This window comes from Callorhinus ursinus, unplaced genomic scaffold, assembly GCF_003265705.2.
Source record: "Callorhinus ursinus isolate GAN/ISIS: 27379988/994484 unplaced genomic scaffold, GSC_fseal_2.0 scaffold12, whole genome shotgun sequence".
In the NCBI taxonomy this organism is placed as follows: Eukaryota; Metazoa; Chordata; class Mammalia; order Carnivora; family Otariidae; genus Callorhinus; species Callorhinus ursinus.
Window position 1 is genome coordinate 43,765,583 of NW_027397074.1, and position 17,130 is coordinate 43,782,712.

The following is a 17,130-nucleotide window of genomic DNA, read 5'->3' on the forward strand; positions in this document are numbered from 1 at the left end:
TAACTACCTTACAATCCAGCAATTGCACTACTAGGTATTTACCCAAAGGGTACAAAAATACAGATTCAAAGGGGTATGTGCATCCTGATGTTTAGAGCAGCATTATCAACAATAGCCAAACTATGGGGAGACCCCAAATGTCCATCAACTGATGAGTGGATAAAGAAGATGTGGGTTCTATATCTATATATATACACAATGGAATATTACTCAGCCACCAAAATGAATGAGATCTTGCCATTTGCAATGACGTGGATGGAGCTAGAGTGTATTATGTTAAGTGAAATAAGTCAGTCAGAGAAAGACAAATACCATATGGTCTCACCTGTATGTGGAATTTAAGAAAGAAAACAGATGAGCATAGGGGAAGGAGGAAAAGGAATAAGGAGAGAGGGAAACAAGCCATAAGAGACTCTTTACAATAGAGGACAAACTGAGGGTTGATGGAGGGAGGTGGGTGGGGGATGGGATAGATGGTTGATGGGTATTAAAGAGGGCACTTGTGATGAGCACTGGGTGTTGTATATAAGTGATGAATCACTGAATTCTACTCTAGAAACCAATTTTGCACTATATGTTCACTAACTAAAATTTAAATAAATTAAAAAAAAAAAAAGATTGAGGGGCAAAATTGTCCCACTTTGCCAAATGCATGTAGGAGAGGGCACTGAGGGTTGGGATGGGATATTGATGGAGAGGCTTTGGGGCCTCCACCAGGTATTGACACTCTTGGCTTGTCTTTTCCCTTTCACTCTCCTTTGGAATGTCCTTTTATTCCTGTTCCCTAATATCTTATTTTAAAATTGAACCCAATATGGGGCACCTGGGTGGCTCAGTCAGTTAAGCGTCCAACTCTTGATTTTGGCCCAGGTCATGATCTCAGTGTTGTGAGCTCAAGCCCCACATGGGCTCTGTACTGCTGAGCATGGAGTCTGCTTAAGATTCTCTCTCTCCCTCTCCCCCTGCTCCCCCTCCCCTTCTCTAAAAAAATAAATAAATAAAATTTTAAAATAAAATAAAATTGAACTTAGTAGAGAAGTAAGTCTTTGAAAAGGTACCCTTGTTTTGCTCTTTGGCTGGTTCCTGACTTACCCTTCATTGTGTACCTTCGCACTGCTGATTTTGAGGTGGAGCAGAGAACACAGGCATTACCTATCACGTGGAAAGGTGACTGTTTGCTTTTGTAATGCTCTTTGTCTCTGTCCCCTGTCTGTGTAATGACTCTAACCATGTTGCTTCAGCCAACTGTTTGGCATAATCATATTTTCTGTTGCAGTTCTAATTCCTGGAGCCACAGAACATATAGCCCTGCTGAACACTATCTCAAAGGGCTCTGCAACTCAGGCCCTACTTTTCTAGGGTTGGACCCATGTGGTGGCTACTTTTACCTTTCAGAAAACAGACCCAGATTCCAAGGGTACCTCCAGGAAGTCCTTCTCCCCTTGCTTTTATAACTAAATTAACTTTCCCTAATTTTCATCTCATTTTGCTTTTGCTGACATAAATGATTCTTTCCTCTCTATAGTAACCCAACTATTTCATGACTTTTTATTTATCTTAGAGGTCTCAAACTAAGAAGCCTAAAGGACCAGCCAGGAGAAGCAATGAGAGAAGACAGCAGGGTGTAAGTGCACATGTATATATTTTGTGAATGGTGGGGACTGGGATGAACTGGAGAGCACTGGTCTCCTAAGACACTGGAAGGCAAGCAAGTCCCATCTGCAGGCCACCTCTGAGCCACTAGTTGGCAATCTCTGTTTTTCCTTCCATGCCACAGTGCAAAAATTAGATTACTTTTACTGTCACAATAGCCCAAGAGTATTGGGATTAATTATTTCTAAATTTCTCACCACTGTGAGATTACATGCAATCTAATCCTTGGTGCAAATAATTCAGAAAGGACCCTTTGCACCTTAAACAGATCTCCAAGGTGATGTCAGAGCTGCCCAGGTAATGGTCATATCAGTGGGAAGAATAGTTGCTAAGGGCTTTCTCCAGGCTCCAACACTTCTTGGTTCTCAGTTTTCCTCTCGTATTTCCATTGCAGATCAGAGCCTTAAGATAATTAATTTTCAACAAGCTGAGTATGTGAGTCCTCCAAATTTATCTAATGAGTGCTGTATATAAAGATAATATTTTACAGTGCCTGACCAGTGTCTAGCTATACTTTAAAAATAACCACGGGGTGGGGGGTGCGTGGGGCACCTAGGTAGCTCAGTTGGTTGGGCCTCTGCCGCTTGGTTTCGGTTTAAGTCATGGTCTCCAGGTCCTGGGATCGAGCCCCATGTTGGGCTCTGAGCTCAGCGTGGAGTCTGCTTATCCCTTGCCCTCTGCTCCTCCCCCTGCTCGCTTGCTCTCTCTCTCAAATAAATAAAATCTTTTTAAAAAAATAAAAATTAAGAAAATAAACGATGGGGTATCTGCCTGGCTCACTCGATAAAACATGCAACCCTTGATCTCCGAGCTGTGAGTTTGAGCCCTATGTTGGGCACAGAGTTTATTTAAAATAAATAAATAAATAAATAAAAATAAATAAATAATAAAACTCTTCAGTTCATAGGTTTGGTCTTTCCAATCTGTGATTTGTCCTCACCTCTGGGTCTGCAATTCAAAGGCACATTGCCTTGAAGGCATTAGTTCTCTTTAACAATGTATAATCTAACATTTTAGATTACAGTTAACCTTTGGTATCAGAGCCAATTCATGATTCCAATTTCTTTCTCTTTACTCTCTCTCCCACCCACCCCCACTCACACCTCCTCCCCAAACATGTGCACCCCTCACCTTTCTCCACCTGCTCCCCTCATCACCCCCATTCCCCATTCTTTTTTAGGATGGATTCTTGAATGGGGCTTGGGCATGGAAAGTGTTTGGTATTGTGTTTGAGAAAGTTGCACCAGAGAAAATGAGAAAGAAACACAGGAAGAAGGAAATTGGGAAAGAAAAAAAGGGGGGGGCGGCAGAAGCAAATGTTGAAAAGAGCTTTCTGTCTTGTGGTTAAGGTTCACTCCAAGTCCTACAGCAGAGACACCCCCCACTCAGTCTCCCATCCCTCTGATCCACAATCAAATCTGCATCTTTCTTATCTTTCTTACTCTGTTCTCTGGTCCTAAAGACTAATTAGAGGAAAAGTTCAGCATCAAAAAGACCTAGATCCCCATGGTAGCTCTGTCACTTACAAGCCGTTGACCTTGGCTAAGTCAGTTGCTTCAGTCTGTCTGAGATTTCCTTATCGACAAGCTGGATGTAACAGCACAGCATCCTACCGGTGCCCGAAGACGGAGTGAGATGTCACATGTGAAAACTGTAGTATGCTGATCAAAGATGAGGCATTACTATTATTATCCCTGAATCCAGTGCTGCAGATGTTATGGCGTGTGGTCATCTTTTCACCAAATGTCCTTAGATTTCTTGGAGAAGGGAGTGGGTGTTACGTCTGGGACAACAGTGAGGCAGAACTTTATGTTTTAGGAGGGAAGCTGGCATTTAAAAATTGCCTTACATTGCTACTTCTAAGACATCATGAGGATACAAAATCACTTGGGAGCATACCTTCTCTGTTCTGGAATGAGCCATTTGAGTGAATCCTTTTAGTTATGTAAACATAGTAAGAGTAAGCATCCATTATTCTGGGACAAGGTGCAACAGTTGTTTTTGTAGCTTGGGGCTTCAATTCTGCAGGCAGATGGGGTCTTGTTACCGAAGTGAATGATTCAGAAGGAGGGCATATGCCCAGAAGGTTCCATCAGAATTGAGCTCTGAGCTTTTATTCCGTGGTTATCTGGATGGAGGCCAGCTCTCATCTCACTTGAACAAGGAAGCATGTGGCCCAGGTGATGCTAGCACACATCTTATGACAATGAGGGACTTCTGCCTGAGGATAAAACCAACATAGCAGAACGCAGAGTTGAGAGATTTTAGAGAAACTGAACTGGAACTCTGAGAGCACTGTGCCTGAAGCCCACATTGGTCTTAACAGTTACATGAGGCAATGACTCACCCTTATTTTCTAAGCCAGTTTGTGTTGGGCTTTAGAGTACTAGATACTGATGCCAAAGTCATCCGAAATAAAAGTTTCTGGAGAAAGTGCGGGCATGTTACATACTGTTTAGTGAGCTTACTGAAAAGAAGACGCCAAGTCTCCTCATCTTTCCTGCTGAGGTTCCCAGTTAGAAGCATGCCTCTGATGGGCTGAGGCAGGCTGCCTAAGATAGCTGATGGGAGGGCCACTGCTGGAGGGGGGTGTCAACAACAAGGCCTAACTTGTCATAAGGGAAGGAAGGCTGGAGTGGTCCTAGCATGGGGATGTAGATGAAGCTATCTCTAGGTTGATGGACATGACTATGATCCATGATTATGCATAAGTTCAGTTTTAGTAGATGCTGCCAAACCATCTTCCAAAGCAGATTTACCAGTCTGCACATTCAACATCAATGTTTGAAAGTTCTCAGAGCTTTTTACTTTTACTTGGCTCACAGGCTAATAAACGAGGTATTCTGACTTTAATGGACACAGCAGTTTCCAAACGGCAAATATGAAGGTTGCTGCCAGAATAGGACATACTAAGAAAGGTATACACATACACAGAAACATACAAAAGCATAATAATTCAAGTAGCAGAGCAATTTGGGGTGATGATTTAAAGGTAAATACATTTCAATTATCTTAAAGTTATAAAACGTGTGAGTATAACCCAAGGGCCGGAGTAACTGCTGGTTCTAAACTGTTCTCCATGAAATAGGAATAGCTCAGCACTCTGTCAAAATGTCTCTTCATTATATCTAGGGGCTGGAGGAGGCAGTGTGTGGTGTGTGCACGGTGTGTGTGTGTGTGTGTGTGTGTGTGTGTGTGATGGTGAAGGGGTGGTTGTTTTCTACACAAGTAGCAGCCAGTTAAAAATATTCCATTACATTAAATTATTTAGTAAATGTGGATGAAACAGGCAGTAAGATTTCATAAGATCTCCACTAATGTTTGGTAATCGTTAATTGTTGCTTGAAAGAATGTTTCAGTTATCTGAAAAAGTAATTACATTAGGCTTAGCTAACCTGTGGCACCAACTTGTAAGACCTGAAGGGTTTATTTGGAAATAGTAGAGAGACTTGATATACATTTAACTGACATAATATTCTCATTTATGTATTTACTGAAGACAAACATTCAGACTGACAAAACTCTGCAGGCTCATTCAAGTAATACCTCATTTAGTCCTATCCTATATGACCTTTCATGGGTTCCATCCTTGGAGTAGGGGTGACAACCCCATGAATTGATTCCTTTGTTCCCAATTTAATGTCATGCACCTCCTACTGTGTAGGCTTCCACAGATGCTCGATTGGTGGTATTATCATCTGTCAGTACTATCTGCCAGCCTTCGGAAGCTAATGGACAGACCTCAGGCTTCTTCTGTGGGCTTGCTTCTGCTCTCGATGTGATCATTTCCAGCAATTCACATCTGCATCCATTCACAGACATCTTGTGGCAGAGACTCCTAGCTACCTAGCCAGCGTCTGTTCTCACCCTGCTCCTGAACAGATTTTGTCAAGGGAAGCAGTGTGTCCTGATTAAACCGAACATTCCCAGGCTCCCTTGCACATAGGGGGTAGCCACATGACTAAGTTCTTGTTATTGAGATATAAGTGAAGTTGTTGGATGGAGCTTCTGGGAAAGCTTTTTAAAAACCATACTGACTATGGGCATCTGGGTGGCTCAGTCAGTCAAGTGTTTTTGACTCTTGGTTTTAGCTCAGGTCACGATCCCAGGGTCCTGGGATTGAGCCCTGAGTTGGCTCCGCGCTGAGCAGGGAGTCTGCTTGAGAGCCTCTGCCCTTCCCCCCCACTCATTGCTCACTCTTTCTCCCCGCCATAATAAATAAATAAATCTTAAAAAAAAAAAAAAAAACCTTACTGACTCAACCATTGGACACCATTTTTACTTGGCTTTTCTTTCTTTCTGCTTCCACGAGCACAGTGTGATAGCTGGAGCTCTAGCAGCTATCTTATGAACATGAGGATAAGGGTTACATGCTAGGATGATGTCCTTGCACTGCCACATCAGCTCTGGACTGCCTACTCTGGAATTCTCATTCTGTGAGAAAAATTAATTCCCATATTACATAAACCACTGCTTCTCTGGTTTCTATTACTCACACAGTCAAATGCAATTCTGGTATTCTAAATAGTCATTCAGTATAATCCTTTATTTGATTTGTTCAATATTTTACAATTGTCTTTGAACAGAAGCCATACAACTGAGATGGGTACAACTCATTCAGGTTCCCTGGCCTGGATATTAAAAGATTAAGCTTTAAAGGTTCCACCATGCCGAATTATGCACTATGAAACCAGGAAGTGAGTGGCAGGGCAGGTCCTCCTACTCCAAGGTAGTATTGGGAGGTCCACAGGGTAGAATCAAAGGTTGAGTCCTAAGAGTTATCACAACATAGCTCTCAGCCTGTTGTCACGGCAGCAAGGAGTGAGCCGTGGCAATACATTGGAACAAACAGGAGGCTCCCTCCTGCCTCTACACTGGATCTTGTAGGCCTCCCTGTTTAATCGGGCCTGCTGAATCTCAAGATCTTCTGGCAGGTGTAAATTATTCTGTAATCAGCCCATGGACACCTTCTCACTGCATCTGCCTTTCTCACCTGGCTTGGCCTAGGGATGGTTTTCTAACCCTCATCCCCACCCCAACACCACTACCAGTGGAAATACCACTGCTGTTGTGAGAGGAATGACAGAAACACTGCAGAGGACAACATTCCTCCTCAATCTATAGACTCCTCACTCCACCCCCCGTTTTATTTTGTTTCCCCATGCCACTATTTGATTAATAAAAATAAAGTGTTTACCAATAAAACATGTTTAATAGACCCCAAAACAGGTCAACTGCATACTGAAACATTTTTGTAAAGTACAACTTCCAGAAGCAATTTATAGATACATAACTCTAGAGCAGACTCTAGAGATTAAGGCAAGAAGAGAAAAAGAGAAGAAGAAGAAAGAAATGAGTTCAAACTTAAGCAAGTCTGACCTACTAGCCTGGCAAATAAATGAGCCTATTTCCAAAACAAAAACATTTTCTACGTTCTGCCAGTTATTAAATTAATTACCTGCTCTATGCCCCTTAGTACTAATGTCATTTTGGTAACGGTGTAGCTTTAAACTTTTCACTCTTTTGTGGTTTCTGAAGCTGAGCTGGAGCCAACTTTTCAACTCCATTGAACTCAAAGAGCCCCCTTAGTGTGATAGATGGCAGTGCGAGCGATAGCAGGTGCCTCCCCAGACCACCATGCTAGGGTCCAAGCAGAGGGCTAATGAGGAATGAGGCTCTCTCTTCTGTGTCCCAGATCCCACGCCTCTCCTCCTTCTGACCCAAGCAAGACCAGGAATTGCTAAGGGCCCTATAATGGCTTTTGTTCCTGCTGGCTCAGCGTTGGCCCCTGGCAGCCTCACCTAAAGACTCCTGTGGCTTTTGTAGGGTCTCTGTGCCATCATGGTGCTACTCGGCTTTGGCCCCTGTCCTGGAGCCACATCAGGCCCATCCAGGGGGAGTCCCAGCACCCCAGAGCACCTAGGGCTGTCCTTGGACCTGTCATCTTCCCAGACATGCATAGGTGGCCCCTTTTCTCTGACTCCCACCAGCACCCACAGCCACACTGGATCTGTCCCTCGGGCAGGTGGACTAATGACATTTGTCTGAATCCCTTTGGTGGGGACACCTGAGCTCCACACGTTGGGTCACAGTAGCACAACTACTAAGCATTTGAATCACTTAATCCTTCTAAGTTTAGACCATTCAGAATGGTCCCTTTACATTGCAGCCATTATCACGACAGTTGCCCTTTTTTTTCCATCTACGAGAACCATGCAATCTGTTATGCCAAATTGCCTAAGAAGTCCTGCCTCTGCTCCTGAATTCCTGAATAACCTTGGCAAGCTGCTTGAGAGCTTTGTACCTCAGTTTCTCCATCTGTAAAATGGAAATAATAATGACGCTGCCTGATGGAACCGTCTGGAAGATTAAGGGAGCTCGTAGAGTACTCTGTATGTAACATAATGAGCGCCACAGTATTTGCCAAGCACAGTGACAAGCTCTGTTAACCTTCACCACAGAAGTATCATTACTTATTCCTATTCACAGATAAACTGAGGTTTAGAATGATTAAATGATTCAAATGTTAAGTAACTGCTGTTGTGTGCTTTTAGGACCTAGGGGTTTCTCTCCTTTTCTTCCTCTGCTTTGAGAAACCTTGGATCCCAAGGGTCAGGGGTCATCACCACCTCACTTCACTAACTGATATCAGACCTACAAGTTGTTTCTTCACACCTGGAACCGAACCCGAAAATCCATTCCTTCACATTTCCCAGAGCTAACTTGCCTCAGCCCCCCTAACGAGGCTCCTTCCCCCCGGGGCCCCATCAGTCAGGGGGCCCCCCAGGCTCCACAGGGCCAAGGGAGGCCCCTCCCTGCAGAGAGTGGAGCATAGCCGCTGCTGAGGGAGGCCCCCAGCACCGGTAGAACGGTTTGCTTGTCTTGGGTGCTAACCACGCTAGTGTGCAGGAGTGACGGTGGACGGTTTCCTTTTTTCTGCAGTTCACACTAAATAATTAGCTCCAGCTTAGATTTAATCTAACTACCTTAGATTTCCTGCTCTAGGTTCCCAGCTCACAAAACTAAAGTCCCCCTCTGACACTTCCTTCTTTGCATTCTTTAAGAAAGAAGTACGATTTCTTCCTTCTGAACGGTCTAATTCTGGACATGGAGTTCCTGTCTATTTTTTCCACCATGACCTTGGCCTTCTTCTCTCAGCTTCCATCTGACCTTCAAGTCTGGCTGTTTGAAGACTGGCCCTTCTCCCGCGTGCCCCTGCCCAGAGGCAACTGCTACTACTAACTTTTGTTTTGCCTTCCAGAAATACAGGCCCCTGTGCACATCTTGTGTAACCCAGGGTGACCACAATATACACATTGTCTTGGACCTTGATTTTTTTCATTTAATACTATATCCTGGAGATCTTCCCATAGGAAAATAGATAGGTGTCCTTCCTTCTTTGTAATGGTTGCACAGGATTCCACTATATATGAAAGTACCTATTTGTTTCCTATTGCTGTGGTAACAAATTACTACAAATTATTTTATAGTTTTGGAGGTCGGAAGTCCAAAATTGGTCTCACTGGCCTAGAAGCAAGGTGTTGTCAGGACCGCACTCCTTCTGGAGGCGCGAGGCCGAATCCACTTTGGTGCCTTTTCCAGCTTCTTGCAGCTGCCCTATTTTTTGGCTCACGGCCCCAGTTAGCAATACTGTCACCTGACTCTGTGTCTGTCACCACATCTTGTTCTTGCTCACTCTGACCCTCTTGCCTCCCTCCTGTGATTACATTGGGCCCACCTGGATCATCCAGCATACTCTCCCCATCTCAAGATACTTAACTAAATTACATCTGGAAAGTCCCTTTTGCAATTAAGGTAACATATGCATCGATACCAGGGATTAGCCTCAGAATATCTTTGGGGGGATTGTTGTTCTGCCTACCATGGTTTTTGTTATCCACTTCCCATACATGGACTTTTATTTATTTATTTTTAAAGATTTTATTTATTTGTCAGAGACAGAGAGAGCACAAGCAGGGGGAGCAGCAGGCAGAGGGAGAGAGAAGCAGGCTCTCCGCTGAGCCGGGAGCCCAATGCCAGGCTCCATCCCAGGCCCCTGGGATCATGACCTGAGCTGAAGGCAGATGCTTAACTGACTGAGCCCCCCAGGCGCCCCACATATGAATTTTTAGATTGTCTTTTGCTATGATTACAAGCAGTGTTTCAGTGACTATCCTTGTGTGTGTCAGAATAGAAGCAGTTCCTAGAAAATGAATTGCAGTTTCAAAGGTATGTACATTTCAAATTTTGATAGATCTTTGTCATGGTAATTTTTTAGAACTTTATTTTACTTGAGATAGTCTGAATGCATGATTACCATAAAACCATTTAGAAGGTAACATCATTTTACTCTCTTCTGAGTCAATCTATGACTGCTCTTATCTATCATTACTAGAACTGCATTCTTGACTTTAACAAAGGCTCACAATCTCAGGCAATGGTTTTAGAAATTTGGACCTGGGTTAAATTATTTGGTTAAAAATCTAATACTATAAAGCTGTGGCTACTTAAATTTGAAGTTAACCAACATTAAATGTAATTAAATATTTAGTTCCTCAGTCCCACTAGCCATATTTCAAGTACCCACTAGCCACGTGCAGCTAGTGGCTCTCACATTAGACAGTCAGATAAAGAATAAATTCCTTCGTTGTAGAAGTTCTATTTGACAGAGTTGCTAAGAGTGATCTTTGCTCCTCTAACAAATTAGAACCTACCCATTGCCTGGACCTTATTTAGGGCAATTCCATTAATTCAATTAACATTTATTGAATGCCTACCTTGTACAAGACACTAGATGATTTTTTTTTAAAGGTCCCTGTCTCAGGTAGGTCACAAATCAATACAGGAAAACAGAAGTGTTTCCTGAACTTGCCCCAGGAATGCCAACTAGCTATCACTGAGAAAATAATCCGTACTGTAGTTAAGTTCCAAGGCAATTTAGGAGCACAAAAGAAGAACGTACAGTCTGTGAGGGATCCTGGAGACAGGAATATAGAGGTCATTTTCTCATCTTTAAAAAAAATAGCTTGCTTATTGTCCGTTTTTCTAATGCTATTGAAATGTTGAAATGTTCATTGGTATTTTATTTGTAAATAACAAAATGAGAAAGTATTTCAAAGGCTCTTAATAAGGCATTATAGAGAAGAAATTACAGCACAGCCTCTGGAGTCGGGCTGTAGGGGGTTCAAATTTGAACTCTTGCTATTTGCTAGCTATGTGACTTTGGGCAACTCACTGGACCCTTCTGGGCTTCTGTTTTCTCATCTGTCAAATTTTCTCTCACAGGGCTATTGTGAGGATTAAATGAGTTCGTGTCTGTAAGTGCTTAGAACAGGGCCTGGTGCTCGTTGAGTACTAAGTGCCTAGCCATTGTTATTATTTAAATATGAATAACTATAATGCTGGAATTTCAGCCACCTGGATAGAATTTCAGTGTTCACTTGGTTCTGAACTGACCATGGAGGAGTTGAGGGGTCTGCAGGAATCCTCCCAAGTCTCACTGGTCAGTGAGACAGGTGTGACATACACATGTCCAGGCCCCTGCCTGCCCTCCTTGGATCCTGCACGGGACAGTGGCCCTAAGGGAATTTGCAACCAGAGAGACTGGTTTTCCTCTCTGACATGGAGAGAGGGGACTCTACACTATTACGGCAGTTAGTGGTGGCCCCATCGCTCATAAATTTGGCCGAATATTACCTCTCCCTGTTCTATGTGCATATTTACAGTAGAGACAGGTAATATGTCCTTTCCTTGATTCTGGTACTCTCTCTAACTCTGGTAGATATGCCGTCTCCACTGCCTGAAAACGCAGGTTTCTGTGGTGCTAACAATTGTAGCCATTTTGGTGGTGACTTCTTTTGGACTCCTTCAATATTCTTGCTCCTTTGAGTTTTGTCCTCCTATAGCATTTCCCCTCTTCCGGCCTCTGCATCATTTTTGGTAGCCTCTCCCTCTTTCTCCCCATCTCTGTAATGATCTAATATCTACCAGGACTGTCCTCACCAGACCATTAAAAGAAATAAAGGCTAACATGCAGAAGAATGAATCTGGATCACTTTCTTATACCATACACAAAAATAAATTAAAAATGGATGAAAAACCTAAATGTGAGATTGGAATCCATCAAAATCTTAGAGAACACAGGCAGCAACCTCTTCAATCTTGGCTACTGCAACTTTGTGCTAGATGTGTCTCCAGAAGCAAAGGAAACAAAAGCAAAATGAACTACTGGGACTTCAACAGGATAAAAAGCTTTTTCACATCAAAGGAAACAACAAAACTAAAAGGCAGCCTACGGAATGGGAGAAGATACTCACAAATGACATATCGGATAAAGGGCTAGTATCCTAAATCTATAAAGAACTTATCAAACTCAACATCTAAGAAACCAAAAAGTCCAGTCAAGAAATGGGCAGAAGATATGAACAGACATTTCTCCAAAGAAGACATACAAATGGCCAACAGACACATGAAAAAATGCTCAACATCACTCATCATCAGGGAAATACAAATTAAAACCACAATGAGATACCATATCACACTAGTCAGAATGGCTGAAATGAACAACTCAGTAAACAACAGATGTTGGCGAGGATGTGGAGAAAGGGGAACCCTCCTACACTGTTGGTGGGAATGCAAATTGGTGCAGCCACTCTGGAAAACAGTATGGAGGTTCCTCAAACAGTAAAAATAGAACTACCCTACAACCCAGCAATTGTACTACTAGATATTTATCCAGAGGATACAAACATAGTGATTTGAAGGGGCACCCCAAAGTTCATAGCAGCAATGTCCAAAATAGCCAAACTATGGAAAGAGCCCAGATGTTCCTCGACAGATGAGTAGATAAAGAAGATGTGGTATCTATATACAATGGAATATTACTCAGCCATCAAAATGAATGAAATCTTGCCATTTGCAATGACATGGATGGAGCTAGAGTGTATTATGCTAAGCGAAATAAGTCAGTCAGAGAAAGCCCCTGTGGGCTGAAAATCATTCCCTGGACTTTATTCCATACTTCTTCAGAAATCCTGCAGATTCGAGAAGAGTAGCTGAAGCACCAGTGAAAGAGGAGGACATTTTGGGAAATTCTTTCTTTAATTCAGGGTTTCTCAACCTCAGCACTATTGACATTTTAGGCCAGATAATTCCTTGTTCAGGAGAAGGGGAAGGAGAAGGGAGGCTGTCCTGTGCATTACAGGATGTTTAGCGGCATCCCAGCTTCTATGTGCTAGATGCTAGTATCAACTCTGCCCCTCCTACCCAAGTTGTGACAATCAAAAATGTCTTTAGACATTGGCCAAATGTCTCCTGGGGCAAAATTTCCTCTGTTTGAGAACAGCTGCTTAATCAAACACTCCAGCAAATTCCCTTAAGATGGAAACTTCCTTTTTCTCTTGAATAACAAGGTGGGCATCTTGCTGTTCCCTGGCAAGACTTCCTCCACTCCAACACAAGCAGGACTTTTGACTGGTAAATTCTCCATTCAAAAGCCAGTTGTTTATTCACAGATGACATGATCTCATACATAGAAAAATCCAAAGAATTCATACACACAAAAAAATCTAATACATGAGTTCAGCAAAATTGCAGGATATAAGATCAATATCCAAAAATCAATTATATTTCTTAAAAAAATCATTTGTATTTCTATATACTAGCAATGAATAATTGAAAATGAAATTAAGAAAACAATGCCATTTGGGGCGCCTGGGTGGCTTAGTTGGTTAAGCATCCAACTCTTGATCTGAGCTCAGGTCATTATCTCAGGGTTGTGAGATCGAGCCCCAGGTAGGGCTTCACACCCAGTGTGGAGAGAATCTTAAGCATTCTTAAGATTCTCTCCCACTCCCTCCTCCCCTCCCCTCTCCCCACCTAAAAAAAAAAAAAAAAAGAGAGAGAGAGAGAAAATAATTCTGTTTATAATAACATCAAAAAGAATAAAATACCTAGGAATAAATTTAACAAAAGAAGCAAGGTGTGGACGGAAAACTGACATTAAACATTGTTCAAAGAAATTTAAAAAGAGCTCACTAAATGGGAAGACATCTCATTGGAGGACTTAATATTGTTAAGATGGAAATACTCCCCTTTACAGCAGCATTATCAGCAATAGCCAAACCATGGAAAGAGCCCAAATGTCCATCCACTGATCAGTGGTATATATACACAACGGAATATTACTCAGCCATCAAAAGGAATGAAATCTTGCCATTTGCAACACATGGATGGAGCTAGAGTGTGTTATGCTAAGCGAAATAAGCCAGGCAGAGAAAGACAAATATCATATGATTTCACTCACATGTGACATTTAAGAAACAAAACAGATGAACATATGGGAAGGGGAAAGGGGGGGAAGCAAACCATAAGAGACTCCTTACGACAGAGACCAAACTGAGGGTTGATGGAGGGAGGTGGGTGGGGGATGGATTAAATGGGTGATGGGTATTAGGAAGGCACTTGTTATGTTGAGCACTGGGTGTTAAATGTAAGGGATGAATCACTAAATTCTACTCCTGAAAATGGTATCACACTAAATGTTAACTAGAATTTAAATAAAAATTTGAGGGGTACCTGGGTGGTTCAGTCAGTTAAGTGTCTGACTCTTGGTTTCAGTTCAGGTCATGATCTCAAGGGTTGTGAGATTGAGACCCACATTGGGCGTGTATGCTCAGTAGGGAGTCCACTTGAAGATTCTCTCCTTCTGCCCCTCCACCATGCGTGTTCACGCACGCTCTCTCTCTCAAATAAGTAAATCTTAAAAAAAAAAATAAAATTTTGAAAAAAAGATGGAAATAATCCCCAAATCATTCTGTTGCAGTACTACTGAAACGAATCAGCTTAATTCCTATCAAAATCCCAGGTACTATTCTTTTTGCAGGAATTTACAAATTGATCCTAAAGTTTACATGGAAATTTAAAGGTCCCAGAATAATCAAAACAATCTTGAAAAGAAGAAGAAACTTGGAGAACTAATTCTTCCCAATTTTAAAACTTACTACAAATTTACATTGATTAAGCCAGTGTAGTTCTGGCATAAGGATACATATAGATGAATGGAATAGAATTGAGAGCCCATATTTCTTAATAAAACTGAAAATGAAGGGTTTATTTCTAGACTCTCAATTCTTTTTTTTCAGTTTTAATAAGAAATATGGACTCTCAATTCTATTCTGATCATCTCTAAGTACTCTCAATTCAAGAAGAATTGAGTCTAGAAATAAACCCTTACATTTATGGTCAAGTGATTTTCAACAAGGGTACCAAGGCATATCAATGAAGAAAATAATAGTCTTTACAATAAATGGTATTGGGAAAACTGCCTAATAATAGCCCCATGAAAAGAATGAAGTTGGACCTCTACCTCACACCGTATAGAAAAATTAATTCAAACTGTATTAAATATCTAAACATAAGCGCCAAAACTATAAAACTCATATAAGAAACATAGAAGCAAGGCCTTCATGACCTTGAATTATGCAGTGGTTTCTTGAATTTGACTCCAAAAGCACAAGCAACAGAAGAGAAAAAAAGATAAGCTAGACTTAAACAAATTAAAATTAAAAAATTTTTTTTACTTCAAAGGACATCATCAAGGGAAGGAATAGGCCATCCACAAATGGGACAAAATGTGTGCAAATTATATATCTGATAAGGGATTTGTAACCGTAGTCTATTAAAAAAAAACTCTATAAGAAACAACTCAACAATTAATGAATACTCCACTTTTAAAAGAAGCAGATTTGAATTGGCATTTCCCCAAATAAATGGCCAATAAGCACTGAATAGATGTTCAAAATCATTAGCTATCAGAAACATGCAAATCAAGGGGTACCTGGCTGGCTCAGTCCATGGAGTGTGTGACTCTTGAGTTTGGGATTGTGAGTTCAAGCCCCACATTGGGTGTAGAGATTACTTAAAAAAATAAAAAAATAAATAAAATCTTTAAAAAAAAAAAAAAAAGGAGGGGCACCTGGGTTACTCAGTGGGTTAAGCATCCAACTCTTGATTTTGACTCAGGTCATGATTTCAGGGTCATGAAATGGAGCCCTTGTGGGCCTCCACCCTGGCCATGGAATCTGCTTAAGATTCTCTCTCTCCCTCTGCCCCTCCCCCAACCCCACCCCTTGCTTGGCTCTTATTCTCTCTCTCCCTAAAAAAGAAAGGGGGGGGATATGCAAATCAAAACCACAATGAGATACCATTTCACACTCACTAAGATGGCTATGATAAAAAAAAAAAACAGACAATAACATGTGTTGACAAGGATGTGGAGAAGTTGGAACCCTCATACATTGCTGGCAGGAATGTAAAATGGTGTAGCCACTTTGGGAAACCGTTTAACAGTTCCTCAAAATACCAAACATAGAGTTATAATGTGAATGAATTGAATTGTTCCACTCCTAGTTCAATTCACTGTGAGCAATATGAATGAGAATTGAAAATATATGGCCATACAGGAGCACCTCACTGGCTCAGTTGGTAGGGAATCCAACTCTTGATCTTGGGGTCATGAGTTTGAGCCCCATGTGGGGTGTAGATACCACTTAAACAAATAAAACTTAAACAAAAAGATGGGCCATCTGGGTGGCTCAGTTAGTTAAGCATCTGACTTTTGATTTTGGCTCAGGTCATGATCTCAGGGTTGTGGGATTGAGCCCTCAGTCAGGCTCTGCACTCAGCATGGAGACTGCTTGGGATTCTCTCTCCCCCTCTCCCTCTGCCCTTCCCCCCACCTCGTGCTCTCTTTCTCTCTCTCTAAAATAAAATAAATAAATCTTTTAGAGAGAGAGCAAGAGCACGAGCAGGAGGGCCAGAGGGAGCGGGAGAGAGAATCTCAAGGAGACTCCACACTGAGCACAGAGTCTGACTCAGGGCTCAATCCCATGACCCTGAGATCATGACCTGAGCCAAAACCAAGAGTCAGATGCTTAACCAACTGTACCACGCAGGGGCTCCAAATAAAAAAATCTTTTTAAAAAAAGAAAACACATGCCCATACAAAAACTGTACATGAATGTTCACGGCAGAGTTATTCATAGTAGACAAAAAGTGGAAAGAACCCAAATGTCCATCAACTGATGAATGGGTAAACACAAAGTGGTATATCCATATAATAGAATGTTTGTTATTCAGCAAGAAAAAGGAGTGAATTATTAATACACACAATGATGAGCCTTGAAAACATTACGTTAAATGAAAGAAGTTGGTCACAAATGACCACATATTGTATGACTCCATTAAATTAGATGTCCATAATCAGCAAATCTATATTGACAGCAAGTAGATGAATGGTTGTCAGGGACTGGAGGAAGGAGGCAATGGGAACACTCATAGCTATGGTGTTTCCTTTGGGGATAATAAAAATGCCTGGAAATAGTAGTGATGGTTGCACAGCTTTGTAAATGTACTAAAAACCACTGAATTATATACTTAAAAAATAAACTAAAAAAATGACTGAGCAATTAAAATGTA

General features: G+C 41.7%; 1 long non-coding RNA gene across 1 annotated transcript in view; it reads left to right on the forward strand.

The window, feature by feature from the left end:
- The window catches only part of LOC112825237 (uncharacterized), a 36,449-nt gene that overhangs the window by 6,653 nt on the left and 12,666 nt on the right, over window positions 1-17,130 (forward strand). The window contains exon 2 of the long non-coding RNA XR_003208635.2: window positions 1,562-1,624. This is a non-coding gene — a long non-coding RNA (uncharacterized lncRNA). The remainder of the gene's footprint in view (window positions 1-1,561; window positions 1,625-17,130) is intronic.